Raw genomic sequence first — 13,562 nt, 5'->3', positions numbered from 1 at the left:
GCTGTGCTCTTGGCTGAGTGGCTGTAACATCTTTGCTCTATGGGTATTGTCTTCTATGGTCCTTTATTGAACTTTTTAAATTTTCACAGGAGACTGAAGGTGTTTTTCACACTATCAAGGCTCCTGGATGCTTTGTTCCCCCCACATGGGAGCTATTGGTCACCCTGCCCTGCAGAGCTTCACCCCTTCCCTTCCCCACCTGCTTTAAGGATGAGTCAGTGTGACATTCACATCCTCTGAAAAATCCCTTCACCCAGGATTTTTCTCCTGGGAAGCTGAGAAGCCTCAGAGAAAAAGGAAAACAATTCTCATCTCATTGGCTTCTCCTGTGTTGTGCTCATGTGGAATGTGTTTGGAGATTGTTTACCCACAGGTGATTGTTCCACTGGATTCTGCTGTGAGTGTTTTGACTCTTTGACTCCCACGGGGCCAAACTGTGTTGAGACTCTGGAAAGAGTCACCAGTTTTCATTATTATCTTTTTTTGCTTTCTACCTTAAGTATCTTTCTGCATTCTTTAGTATAGTTTAGTATAGTATTCTTTAATATAATATAGTATCATAAAATAATAAATTTGCCTTCTGAGAACATGGAGTCAGATTCAGCATTCCCTCCTTCGTCGGGGGACCCTGCAAATACAACAGGGCTGTGCCATGGACAAGGCAGCAGAATTGGCTACAAACACAATCAGTCAGACCAGACCTGTGGATGTGAAATCTCAGCAGAAGAGGCACAAACCATGGGGACAGCCGGGTCCAGGCAATCCCTGCAATCCCACCCTGAGCGCGGCTCCAGCAGCCTCCCCGCAGCTCCTTCCCCTCTCACTGCCTACCAACCACCAGCAGCTTCTGCTCTTCCTGCTTGCAAGTCAAAAATCTTGGAAATTAAGGAACAGAGGAAAAATATTTGCTCGTTATCCAACCAATTAGTTGGTGGTAAAGACAGCAAACAGAAGCGAAGTCTCCGAAGCACCACATTTTTCTTTTAAGTGCTGTAAGCAGCTAATGACTCTGGAGAGCTCTGGGAAAACAGACTGGAAGCTCCAGCTTTTTAGAAAATGTGAAAATAATCTGGAGCTCGCTGTGTTGTTTAGGTCTGAAAAGAAAAGCTTTGGGAAGGACAGCCCAAAAGATTTCTTCTTTTCTTCCCCCCACAGACCTTGGTAACCTTGAGCAGCCCCTGCAGGTACCACAGGCACCTTCTGAGGTGTTAAATAAAGGGAGCAGGGACAGCATCATCAGTGTCCCCAAGGATAAGGAAAGGGTCCTCCTGCTCCCCAAGATCCACCTCGCAGAGGAAGGTAAATGAAAATACACTTCAAACTCACCAAACTCCTGATAGCATCACAGCCAGAAGGGCTGAAAAATACCATGAGCGCACTGCAGCACCTAACTCCCAGGAGAAAATTTGCTGTGGGTTCATTATTAGTTATTCAATGTGGAAAAACACTTCATAACCAGATCCAGATTTGATACCACAAACCCCCACACTTTCCCCCAGGTTCTGACCAAAATGCACACCCAGCACAAACACTCCTGTAATCCTGATGGCTTTGAGTCGTGGGTGTCACACAGAAATCAAATTATTTATTTTACCATCCCCACATCCCTCCCAAGCTGCTTCTGTCCCAAAATTGCCTCTTACATTTTCTGTATACAGATAGTAATAACTAAAATAACCATGTGGATGGATATCACGAACCTGGAAGGTAATAAGAGGCAATGACTCCAGTGACTGAAATGAAGGAGAAAGACAGTTAATGAAATAGAGATGCCTTCCAACAGCTTTTAAATCAATTCACAGAGGCAATTTAAACAGCCCATCCTGTCATGATGTTTAAAATATGTCAATTCTGCTACTTTTTCCTCATTTCCCTTTTTGGCTGAGTTTCTTTCAGTTTTCCCTTTTGGTTAAAAAAAAAAAAAGGGGGGGGGGAGATGTAGAAAAACTCACCTCCTTGGCTTCACAGCTTGAGCTTGCAGAAAGACAAAAATCTACTTGAACAGAAGTGAAGTAACTCCAATGACAGAGTGCCCTGGTTAGAAAATTCCTAATAAATCACCAAAACCAATTGCTGCTCCAATGCCACATTTGACAAATTGAAAATAAATTGCATCAATTGCATGGGAGCCAGGAGAGCCCAGTTCAATATTTTCTCCCTAATACATCTACAGGTGGTGTTGGGGGGGACATTTCTATTATTTATTTATTTCTCACTCCGATCGATGCCGTGTTCTGTTCTGATACACCCCGCCCGGAGCTGGTCAGTAAATATTCATCTCTTTCCTTAATTAATGTGTGTTCAGGAATAGCCAAACACTGCATCTCCCCCTTCTGCACAGGGCAGACACTGAGGAGGTCAAGCTCACACAATTATGAGCTTTTTTAGTGCAATGATTTGAAACGTGAAGTTTTTGCTCAGACAATCTTCATCCCACTCCTAAACACAAACTCCCTCATCTCAGCTCCCTCCAACATCGTGGGGAAGGCCAACATCTTCCCAAGCACAGGTTGTTGAGGACTGTTTTTCTTCATCTGTATGGCATTGATAAAAACTAAAATTACTACAAGTTGAAATAAACTAGAAGAGCAAAAATTTAAATACTAGGAAGGAATTGTTCCCTGTGAGGGTGGGCAGGCCCTGGCACAGGGTGCCCAGAGCAGCTGGGGCTGCCCCTGGATCCCTGGCAGTGCCCAAGGCCAGGCTGGATGGGGCCTGGAGCACCCCAGGATAGTGGGAGGTGTCCCTGCCATGGCAGGGGTGGCACTGGGTGGGTTTAGGGTCCCTTCCCACCCAAAATGTTCTGGGATTCAATGGTTCCCACCAGCCTGGCACCACATGTAGAATTCTGCTGCATTTCTACAGCTCCAACAGGTCCCAACCAAGTCAGAATTTGGAGTCTGCCCACTTCATCATGAAATTCTCACTTTAAAGCACAGCCTATGCAGGAATTCCAGCCAAGGCCAGGTGAAGAAAGGACAAAATGGGGATTGTGGCCATATAAAACACCTCTGATCCTCCTGTGAACCCTCTCTGCAGACAGGTATGCAGCAATTGGATGATTATGGTCAGATAACCCCATTTCTGACTAAATTAAGCATTGCCAGGTGAAGGCCACTAAAACATTGCTCCACCTCCTCCCAGGATCTCCAGCCCACAGAACAGGCAGAGCTCCTTTCATCAGCAAATGTTTAATACCAACATTCCTCCTTAGGTCTTATTTTGCTTCACATTACTCTGAAACAGGTTTTTTTCCTGGAGCTCACCACAACCAGCTCAGCTCCTTGGGTGAGTTCTGTCCACCCAGTGAGGGCATGACCTGCTGGAAATCCAAATAGGCTGTGACTGTGTAATTAAGCCTCTGTAATTAATTTCTCTTATAAAGCAAATGCAGCAGAGCCACGTCGTTCTCCTCACTGCATGACCCAGCAGGACCATGGCAATGAGGCTGGGCCTGCTCTGGTTTGCCTGGCAGCCTTGAGGACAAATGACACAGGGGACAGTGCCACCACAAACTGCTCTCTGGGGCATTCCCCAGCAGTTTCTACCCTCTCTATCCACCTGCACACTCAAGGTTGCTCCCAATGCCAGGAAGAGATTATTTTTCCCGAGGTGCAGTGGCTTTTCCAAGATTAAAATAAGGCATTTTCATGATCCACCAAAAATCCTGTCCCTGTCCTGAAGCACTCAGGCTCTGGAGATACTCATTAGTGATTTTTGCAGCAGGCAAACCCAGGGAAAATGTATTTTCTCCACTGAACTCAGTCTTGGAAACGATAGAAAACGTTGGCTCTGATTTCAGCTAGGAAAAAGCAAAAGCACCAACCAGCCCTGCTGTCCCCCATCCCTCCTCGTCCATCCCTGCAGAACAAACAAACAAAGCCTGTGAGCCCCAGAGGACATCTGGCCCTGGGAACTCCAGCCCAAACAGTTCCAGCCTGGCACAGACGAGGCAAGGGAAAGCAGAGTCTGGTGGGAGGTGTCACAGAGCCTTAATTACAGGCTGTGGGTAGCACAGCCCTGCGCAGCAGGACCTGCCCAATATTCCCGTCTTTGAGAGATCTCCTGCAGGCTTCACAGACACAAACCCTATATTCCATATACAGCTGCAAAGATCTCATTCCTGACCAGAATTGCTCCTGTTAGGAACAATTTCTAACAGTGCTGAGAGCAGTGATGCTGCTAAGGCAGTGCCTGTTGCCCAGCTGCCAAACACAGAGCCCAAAAATCCCTGCAGCACCTCCAGCCTCAGCCCTTGTACTGCTGTCCATGGCACAGGGGGATGGAGATTTGGGAGGAAGCCCAGCCTGCTTTCCCCAGCCTAGCACATTGTGTGGTTGCTAATTTGTGCAATTATTAACTGGAAACAAGTAGAAAATGGGATATTTAAGGACTGTTTTTCTTCACCTGCATGGCATTGATAAAAACTAAAATTGCTACAAGCTGAAACAAAAGAGAAGAGGAAAAATTTAAATATTGGGAAAGAATTGTTGAAGGAAATGAGGAAGCTGTGGGCCATTTGTTGCTCTGCCCTGAGGAAAGCAACAAGTGACCATATCACCCTGAGGGGTGCAGGGATTAATTAGGAACAAGGGGCTCCACTGGTGACTCAAACAAGGTTTATCACAGGAAAAGCAGATCCCATACTGCCAGAGGATGGTGTGTGTGAAAAATGCGTATTTTATGATTGGCTTTTCACAAATATTCAAATGAATATTATATGTGTTGTGTTAGAAAGTAACGCTGTATTAATTCTCTTAAGTAGTGTGTTAAATATAGTTTTAGGTTATAAAAAATGTTAAAATAGAAACGATGCTATGTAGGATACTTTTTAAAAGAAAGGACTTGCAGCAAGATAGCAGCAACAGGACACCTGAATCTTTCAGAGAAAAAGAATTTATTGCTCCATTATCAGGAGAAACGAACTTCTTCCCGCCTCGAAGGCGCTGTCAGGATTCAGAGGAAGAAGTTGATGATGACCAGACAGAATCCTGTGTTTGAATGGAATTTATGCATCATGTATGATGTGTATGAATATGCAACAGGCTGTTGTTTTTAAGAGTTGATCCTTTGTTAACGTGGGTCCTTTTTTGGGCTCGTGCTGCCCAGAAAAGGTACCCGGATGTCTGCAACTCTGTGTATTTATTGTCTCATATTGTCCTAATTAAATTTGTCCAAATTATTATTACTCTAATTGTATTATTACTATTTTTTAAATAACCATTTTATTACTATTAAACTTTTAAAATTTTCAAAACAAGTGATTGGCGTTTTTCACAGTGTGGAACAGGGATATCTGCTCCCTCCATCACCCTCAGACACTGGAGAGACAACTAGAGATTGCCCTGCTAGACACAACTAGAAATTGCCCTGCTAGAAATTCTAGAAATTCTGCTGGAAATTCTAACCCCATCCCACGGTAACAAAGAGGAACTTCGAGATTTCACACCAACCCAAATTGAGTCCCCGGAGAGAGGACTGAAAAAAAAAAAAAATCCAGCAAAGGGCTTTGGCATTACCACGGTTCACAGTCCAAGAAAAGTGGGCTTTGCCACGGCCCTGCTCTAAAGCTGTGCCTCTTGCATTAAGGGAAGCATAATTCAGTCGCCAAATCCCAGGCAACAAGCCCAGGCAATTGTGTTTGTGTCTCTACTCAGGGTAAGAAATTAGTTATCTGCCTAAAACAAGCAGGCAGTTTCCAATGCTGTATTTGTGTAATTTGCATGCCTCAATAATGTTTTATGTATTACGCTACTTATAAGCTAAAATGTACATGCACGCTCCTGCAAATTTAGGTAAATTATGAATAAATTAAATCTTATCTAAATAAACAAGTGTCTTTTTGAACAGAAATGCGAGCTGTCATGAATATTTAAGTGGACAAGGATAAATCCTCTTCATACAGTGTTACTTCAAAGAGGATTTTAGAGCTTCCTGATTTTTAGTTAGGGGAAAGTAAAGAAAAGAAAAGAGGAGGGGAAGGAAACCTCGAGCCCAGCTATTCTCCAGAGAAATCACTATTGAGGAATCTGGCCCTGTGGGGAGAGGCAGCAAAAGCTTTTTTTTGGTGGCCTGTGAAGGGTTTTGTTGTTATTTTTGAGCAAAGGAAGACTTGGAGGTTGGGTTTGCAGGGAGGAAACTCAAGCAGAGCCAAGGCTGGAGCCCATGGAGAGCCAGCACTGGGAAAGGAGAAAAGGGAGACTTAGAGGACAAAGTCAGCATCGTGCACCACTGACAAATCTCTGCATCCAGCTCGTTTTGGGGCTGCAAAAGGGAATCCACACATTTTCAGTCCGGTGCAGCACCTTATGAGAACTTTGGGCAGGCAATGCAACCTCCGAGTTCACTGTTCTCAACTGCACAGGGAAGATAAACATGCAAATAAGACAGCAAAGACGAGGCAGGAGATCATGAGCCTTATCTGCCCGCCCGAGCCGATCCCTCCTAATTGCAGCTCCTCGCCCGGGTCTCACCCGAGGCTCCGGGGGGCAACGTGAGCCTTAATTAACTGAGTCTGTGAAGAGCTCCGAGATCCTCAGATAAAAGGTGTTATGGAAGGGCGGAGTGTTATCAGCTGGAAATAAACCCTGGATAATCTTCTCTCATCCAGAACTGGATGTCTCTCAATAATAACCCCGCGGCGCTCCCGATTAAGCCCCATCTGGTGCTCCAGCAGGAGCCACGCGGGAATCAGGAGGGCTGGGCAGCAGCTTCCCTTTGGAACATCCACTGGCATGTCCATGTTCCCTCACTGTCCCTGTCCTGAAGTCCCAACTCCTGCTGACAACCCATGAATTCCCCACAGGACGCCAAGGATGGAGAAGGGCACGCAGAGGATGTGGGAGGAGAGCCACCATTGGCACAGGGAAATGGAGAATGTTGTTTTACACATTCTCAGGGAGGAATGCTCCAGGTTTTTACCTGGTAAATTGGAGAAAGTTGTCAGGACCCAGGACATCCCTGTGGCTGGCCTGAGCAGCCCAGACCCCTGCCAGGGGGCTCAGAGACCCTGGCACAGAGCCCAAAATGCCCCTGTGGGTTCGATTATGGCCCATGGAGCAAGTCACCAACCTTAGCTGAGGATCTGCAAGCCATGACAAGTTAAGTAGAATAATAGTGAATTTATCATGGCGTGAAAAAGTAGATTTGGGGGTTTTTGGTATGGGGGTTCAGGAGGCAAGATGGAGGGAACTGGGAGTGTCCAGCCTTTCTCCTTCTTCTTCTTCTTGGCCTCCATCTTCTTCTGTGATGGTGGCACTTTTGGATTGGTTTAGAGTAGAAGCTCACTGTCTAATATAGGTGATAGGTATTGGGAAGTAATTGTAAACATTGTACATGTAGTTTTTAGTATAAAGACATAACACTGCCCTGGGGCAGGCAGAGTGCCTGGAACTGTCCTGCTGGATGGACCTCAGCAGGGCAGGAGAAAGAATTTTATAGATAAGGAACAATAAACAACCTTGAGACCGAGAACTGAAGAGCCCTGACTCCTTCTTCGAGTGCTAGGCTGGGAAAAGAGACTTTTGAACTTTTCTCGGGGTCACTGACAAGTGAGAGATCCCGACAAAAGTGTAGATGTTTTTACTCAGAGGAAGAAAAAGAAAAAAAACCAAAAGGAATAAGTACCTGGTTAGGTGGATTCTGCTGTAGGACATGGAGGTTTTCCTGCATTCAGGCTGGGTCTAAAGCAATGAAGGGCTGAAGCTGTTTGCCCTCAGGCCATGGGAAATACTACGTGAGATTTCAGCTCTGCTCCCTCCTAGAACATGGCACTGAACAGGATGAGCCTGGCAGGGAGCTCCTCATGGGGCCAAAGGTGGCACAACCAGCCCAGCTGCTGATGCCAAGGGCTCCATCCCCCAGTGCCAAGGTTGGGACATGTCAGTGGAATTCCCTGGGTGCTTTCCCACCAACTCCATGGACCCTGAGGGGGTTTGGCTCTGATCTGCTGCCCCATCTCAGGGGAGACCCTTCCCTTCACACCTGGCAGCCAATTCCTCTCCCTGATGGCAAACCCAGCTCCCCAAGAGCAGGGACCCTCCTGGCATGAGAGCCTCAGGCACTTTTTTGTCCATGATGTTCCCACCTGCCTGTCAGCAGGGCAGCTTAAGAAACAACAGTCAGTAGGGACAAACCAAAAATGCCCCAATGAGCCTCTTCAGAGCACACTGGGGCTGGATTTGTTGAGTGAGCAGCAGCGTTATCATTTCAGGGTGCAAATGAACAAGCTGGCTTCAAAATGAATGTGTTTGTTATTGGGAGATAATGGCAGTGTCACTGCAACAGGCAAAGCCACTAAGGCCATTTCAGGCTGAGAAACAGCAGCAGGAGACACTTAATGAACTGCAAAGACATTGCTGGGAGCACACCCCGGCTGAGAGGGGCCTCCTGCAGCCAACCATCACATCAAATCACCACGGAGATGTCACTTGTCCTTCCAAAACTGTGGCTCCAAACCCTGCTCTGTCCTCTCCTGGCACTCCTCTTCTTCACCCCCTCTGTCTTTCCCCCATGGGATCACTCAGCCCAGGCCTTGATCTTGCTGTGAGAGGGACCGGAGGATGATGCAGCCTGGGGAAACCAAGTCCCTGTGTGACCCACATGTCCCCAGCCAGCAGTGGAGGGGCAGCAGGAAGCACTTCCCGAAGGAATTGCTGCCCCCCTCCCCATACAGATGGTCCTACACAGATTTTATCATCTTTCAGGTTTTGAAGGAGTCAGGGAGGAAAAGAGGAGGGGAAAGAAAAGATCTTTAAGGTCTCTTGGCTTGTCAGATCTTAACCTTTAAATCAAAAGCAATTTTCGGAGTCATACAAGAGTAAAAAGGCTTTTGAAATCAGTGCAATATTTTTTTTCTTATCAGTGCGTTCTGCATTTCCCAAGTCAGACGGATCAGTTTTGGTCTGAGACCAAAGCCTTGGATAACAAAAGCAGAGGTCGCTGCCTCATCCCAGCATCCTGGGGAGGTTGTTGAGTTTTGCCCTTCCTGAAGGATCTGCAAGACTCATTTACAAAGGCACTTGGTGGCCTCCCACCTGCGCTGTTGCAATTCCACGCTAATGAGTCAGTCCCAGCGCTCCTGCAGCCCCTGGGGAAACAATCTCATCCTCGTTCCAGCTCAGCTCTTTATGAAAGCATAATTACAGTTCTAGCTGAGGATTTTAGCCCAGGATACTCATCTTCAGTCCCATTTGCCTGTTCCCAGGAGAAGATCCCAGCACGTGCCTGGTAACAGCAGCTCAGAGCTCACTGCAAATCCCTGCCCTTGGCGGCCAAGGGGCTCCTGAGCCACCCTTGGAGAGACTCCAGCACTGGGATTTGGGCTCAGCCAGGCAGCACAGGGCCATCCCCCAAAGGGAAAACAAACTGTTGCGGTGAGAGGAGACACCAGAGTGCCTCTGAACTTCCCTGAGCTCTCCTCATCAGCCAGGCAAGGCTTCCCATTCCCACTCCCATTCCCACTCCCATTCCCATGAACTCCCTGCAACCTCACCAGGAGGGACCAGGGCTGGCAGTGCTGGGTTTGCTCAGCCCCTGCTCCCTTCAGAGAGACTGAGGGCTCCCTCATCCACCCTTCCATGCAGCCCTGGCAATTCCATCCCTAAGGCCCAGGGAAGAGCAGTGTGACAGTAAAAATGCTGACACAGCCATAGTAAGAGAGCAGCACGTGCTGTGCTCTCTCTGGAAAGGTGTTCTATGGCTCCCTTGCCCACTTTTGTCCCCCTGTGACATTTAATCCATCAAGCTAAGTTGGAAGCAAGCTTGGGGAGGGGGGAACAAAAAAAAACCCAACCCAAACCCTCTAAGATGTGTCCCATTTAGCATCCTCATAGCTCCCAACAACAACAAGTTTACAGCGGAGAGAGGGAGGGCGAGGGAAGATGAATGAAATCGCCTAAGAGAGGGAAATGAGCAAACCCAAAAAAGCAATGCCTTTATTTAAAAATATATAGTTGAGAAGTCTAATCACAGAGCATTCAGCTGTGAGGTCTATCCATTATCAAGAGACTGACAACACACACCAGTAGCCAGTCGGGGAACGTTACTTAATAAATCAAAGCTGACAAGCGCTCCCAAACTGATATAAAAATGCTCTTTAATGTCTGTGACCTGCATAAGTTTTATTCATTTTACTTTCTAAAATAATAGATGAATAGCAATCGAAAACAATCTATTCTGCTCAAGTAGGCATCATACATCTTTATTTTTCAAGTGGTTATGGGAAAGAAAGAGAAGTCCCTGGGTGTGGAGGCGCAGGGCAGGGCCGTGTGTGCCATGGGCACCTCTGAGGTAAATTATTCCTCCAGCTGTTTCTCTGCCTCTCCGTTCCTGAGCAGTCAGCAGCCAGTTGATGTGAGTGTTATTGACATGTTGGAGGGGCTGAAGGATGCTCAGCTGGGCTGAGACAGGCCCCACATGCCAAGGGCACACCTGACACCTGCTCAGCTCGGCACAGAACCCCCTGGAAATCTCCAGGCTCAGCATTCCGAGTCCTCACCCATCCTGCAGCCCCTGATTCCACAGTGCTCCTGTGAGCCTGCATCCCCGACAGGAGATTTTATATCCTACATTCCAGTGGATACAAAGGTTTTAGGAAGCAAGGAGCATCCATGAGAGCCCTGGTGACCATCATGCTTCCAAAAGGCAGAAGCTGTCTTGGGAAGATGCCCTGACAGCCAGAAATGTTGCTTCCAAAAATTAGCTATAGCTGCTTTGGAATTAGCCCAGACTCCCTGTAACTCACACTATCAGCCTCCCTGCAGGGTTGTTGTTTGAAAAATAAAATAAAACAAAAGGAAGCAGTTTCTCCATTGCTCTCAGTTTCCATTAAATGATGATCTTTCAGGAAAAAGAAGATTGAAATTGCTGTGTGTGTGTTGCCTCCGCCACCCCACCTCTCAGCTTTCAGAAGAAATAAGGTTTGATCTTTTCAAATGGAAATTAAGCAATTTGCAAAATATGTATTTTGGCATTTCGGCAACTTGGCTTTCAAAACAAACTGGGGGTTTATTGATTCCATGAGGCACCACCAGAGTTATCTGCAGACCATAATTTTCAGCTTTAATGAGAAGAGCAGCTTTTTATTTGGAATAACAAGTGCCCTGCTCTTGTGTTTTGGCCCGTGCCCTCCTCTCCCATCAGTGCCTGGCAGCCAGGGACGGGGTGGAGCACAGGCAGGGATGGATGCTCCTGACATCCCAATCCAAAAACCCAGGGTGAAGCAGAAGGGAACCTTCCCTCGACTTTAATCAGCCTTAATTCACACTGTGCTACAAAGTGGTTGGGAGGACTGGTCAGGCATAAATCACCATCCTTCCCTGCAAGTTTAATCAACTTCCAACTGAACCAAGCACCCTTCTGGTGATGAAAAGGACCATAAAGCCATGGAGAGAGATATCCTGAGTGTTATTGCTTCCATGGCCTTAGGTCTGGGAGCAGCAGTGCCATAACCCTGACAGGAGCATCTTCCCTCATCTCAGCACTGGTAAACATTCATCTTACACAGGGGAAGGGATTTGCAGGCAGCTTCCTGTGACGGTGTTCACAGGGGTCCGAGGATGAGGGAAGAGATGAGGATCTGACTCCATGTTTCAGAAGGCTTGATTTATTATTTTATGATATATATTACATTAAAACTATACTAAAAGAATAGAAGAAAGGATTTCATCAGAAGGCTAGCTAAGAATAGAAAAGGAATGATAACAAAGGTTTGTGGCGCGGACAGAAAGTCCGAGCCAACTGACTGTGAGTGGCCATTAATTAGAAACAAGCACATGAGACCAATCACAGATGCACCTGTTGCATTCCACAGCAGCAGATAATCATTGTTTCCATTTTGTTCCTGAGGCCTCTCAGCTTCTCAGGAGGAAAAATCCTAAGGAAAGGATTTTTCATAAAAGATGTCTGTGACAGCTTTCCATCTTCTGGGCGCCCCTCCAGGTGTGTCCCAAAGAGGGAACACCCAGCCCTTTCCCAGGCATTGCTGCAGGAAGCACAGCTTTAGTGGGAGGTTTGGGAAGGCCGGCTGGCAGGAGACATCACCAGGGAAAATGTTCTGCACCTATAAAATGAGAGGAGTGATTCTGCTTTTACACGCCAGGAACAACAAGGATAAGCTTCTCAGCACCTGTAAAATGCCCAGTGCTTCATTAAAACAATGTCCCAGCAGACAGAAGGATCAGGCTGGATGCAGGAGAGCAGGGAATGTACTGAGCTTAAAATAACATCCAAAAGGAGCAGTTCGTGGTTCAGCAAGGAGACTGGGGTCTGGCTCAGCATTTGGGATGTTACATCCTGCCCTTCCTCAAATCCTGCTGTGATCAAACATATGAACAGGCATGGGAACAGCAAAAAAGAACAAAAAAAAAAAAAAAGAGACAAAACTCAAAAAAATGGGAATTATGCGTGGCAGACCTCTGAGATGTGCTAACAGGGCTCCAGCAGTCGGCTGCTCCGTGCTGAGGCACAGCCCAGGAAATGAGGCTGCACCAGACAGCTGAGAGGCAGAACATGGAACAGGAGATGTTTCACCTCCGCACTCCCCTGCCCCAATTACTGAGCTGTGGCAGGTTTGCTCCTGTCTGCCTCTCCCCCAGGGAGGCTCCTGCTCCATGCCCTGCTCAGGTGAGACAGGAAGGTTCCAGCAAAGCCAGGGCAAAGCCAGGGTGGACCCTGGCAGCCTTGAGAGCATGGTTATGGCACTGCTGCTCCCAGACCTAAGGCCATGGAAGCAATAACAGGATATCTCTCTCCATGGCTTTATGGTCCTTTTCATCACCAGAAAGGTGCTTGGTTCAGTTGGAAGTTGATTAAATTTGCAGGGGATGAGCACCAGGCAGTCTCCCAGGTTGGACAGGGCTTGGAGCAACCTGGGGTAGTGGAAGGTGTCCCTGCCCATGACAGGGGGTGGAATGAGAGCTTTAAGGTCTTTTCCAATGCAAAGCATTCTAGGATACTGTGATTCTGCAAAATCCCATTTCCAGTGAGCCCCAAAAGCTGGAACCATGCTGGGAATTTCTTGGTTTGGGAACACTCCCTGTGGAGCTGTAGTGCTCAGCCTGGTTCCTGGCTACAAAACCGGGCAGGATGTAGGAAATGTATGGAATAAAGAGTTTCAGAGAAACAGAAAATATTTGTGAATGTCACCAATGCCAAACTGCTAATGGAGTTTGCTTTGTTTTTTAAAAGCCAAACGTTTTACCGTCAGCACTTCTGAAATAAAGTAATTTGACATTTTGGAAATAAATTCCTTTTGATAGAGCATTTTAAATTCAAATTACTCTAAAAACAGAATGCTAAAGCAAACATGAGGGTTAAATAGTCCCAAACCCCACAGACGAACATTTTGCATAGTTTTACAACAATCTGCTTTAAATTTTCCTTTGTGAAAAAAAAAAAGCCAGCGAGAACTCCAGCGCTGCTGGCATGGTTTGACCTGAGTTATTGGTTTTTTCCTCCAAAGCTTTTGGCTCAGGCACAGCACTGATCCAGGCTCTATTTAGAGACACTGACACAGGCAAACCTCCCGTGGTCAGTGCATCCCCTTTGCCCAGGCATAAAAG

This window comes from Geospiza fortis, unplaced genomic scaffold, assembly GCF_000277835.1.
Source record: "Geospiza fortis unplaced genomic scaffold, GeoFor_1.0 scaffold140, whole genome shotgun sequence".
NCBI classification, from domain to species: domain Eukaryota; kingdom Metazoa; phylum Chordata; class Aves; order Passeriformes; family Thraupidae; genus Geospiza; species Geospiza fortis.
This window is presented reverse-complemented; position numbering follows the sequence as displayed.